Source organism: Marmota marmota, unplaced genomic scaffold, assembly GCF_001458135.2.
Source record: "Marmota marmota marmota unplaced genomic scaffold, marMar, whole genome shotgun sequence".
Classification (NCBI taxonomy): Eukaryota; Metazoa; Chordata; class Mammalia; order Rodentia; family Sciuridae; genus Marmota; species Marmota marmota.
The window spans coordinates 259337-261193 of NW_025999898.1; positions in this window are offsets into that span (position 1 = coordinate 259337).

Below are 1857 nucleotides of genomic sequence, written 5' to 3' on the forward strand. Positions count from 1 at the left end.
ACTAGGAGGAAAAAAAGCAACTAAGGGTGAATGTACAAACCTTAGGGAAAAAAAAAAAACTAGAAGATAGAAATAAGATAGAAAATGGTTGAAAATGTCAAGTAAAGGTATTTCAGATAGAAAATGCAAAAAGCTAAGACAACTATTAGATACAGACATTCAAGATAGAAAAAGGTAAAAGAGAGAAGTTTAAAGTCAAATATTGGATAAAATAAAAGAACAAGGAGATTATTAGTAATTTTTTCAAAAAGCCCATCAACTTTAATTTCTGGTGGTGCAGATATTAGAAGTCTCAGATAAAGGTGTTAAAATTTACAGACAAGAGCCAATTTAGAAAACATTAAACTAGAAGGAAATTGGTTTAAAACCACATCAAAAAATTAAAAGGACTAAAGTAATTCTAAAAACTAAGGCAAAATGCTAAAATGCTTTTGGAAGACTTGAATTTAAAAGGATATTTAAATTTCCAAAGGATGCATATAGGATATTTTGGAACATCATCCCTGAAGAAAAATCATTTAATGTTTTACTTAACAGGAATCCCATACAATCCACAGGGACAAGGCACAGTTGAAAGAGCTCATGAAACTATTAAAATGTACTTATTAAAGCAAAAAGAGGGAATTGGGAAGGGGTATATATCCCCCAAAGATAAACTTAAGATAACCCTTTTTACTCTAAACTTTTTTAAATTTGGATTCATCAGGGCTCAGTGCTGTGGAAAGGCATATGTGTCCAAAAAATGTACATAAGCCTAAGGTACTTTGGAAAGATATTCTAACAGGACAATGGAAAGGTCCTGACCCAGTGATTGTCTGGAGTCGGGGTTCTGTTTGTGTGTTTCCACAGGGAGAACAGCAGTCGATTTGGATTCCAGAGAGACTAACCAAAGCAATTTCTACAGACCAAAAAGAAGATGATTTGACTCAAATCCATAACAGGTGATATCCAGAGCTCCAGCTAGGCTATTCTTACATCTGCGACAGTGATTAACCAGGATGCTTTTTTCAATATCTATTTTATTATTGCCTTTTCCCACATTATAAAGTTCTATTTTATTTTTTGAGCTCATACAGACCTAGGTTAATGTTTTTCTGATCAGTTTTATTTTTTGATTGTGGAGTTTTTAAACATTGCAATGGAGATTTCTTCTATGTAAAGCTACAAGGCCTTTACTATTGTCTTATGTGTTGTATGTTATGTGTGCACACTTGTGTTTTGTGTTGTATGTCTGTGTGTGCGTATGTCCATATATCATATATGAGGAGCGCTCATGAAATAATGGATCTGAATTTTTTTTATTCACGTGATTTAAATGTTTTAATTTAAATTAGGTAAACAGCTGTTAAGGATTGTTTTTAAAGGTGGTTAACAGATCTGTTTGTTTACTTTCACCTTTCCTTTTCATTATATTTAATAATTCTGTTCAGGATAATGTCAATTGTTCAGAAAATTGTTTTCTTAGTACCTGTTGGAATGTTACTTTTTTTTTTTTTTTTAGCATCATTGCCAGAATTCCTATCTTCATCCCAGGGCTGGTGAAGATCAAAGATAAAACCCAAACTACATTGCTTCTTTGATAGCTATCACATGTGAACTGTATAAAGCTGATGCTTCAATGAATAATAACTCAACAAGTAATGCTCAATCAAGGAGTCGATTTTCTTTGGGAGGAAATGGACATATTGATAGATTCCTCCACTTTGAGCTGCTTACAGAACTTGACTGGACTATGTATCACTTGTGTACATTGTGAACTATCATTTGGTGCAGCGAATTGTGGTAATGCTGGAGTATCTTTGCTGATGGTGTCATTGGTGGTACAATTTTTCCAAAGGAGCTGTCAATTGGCTTGCT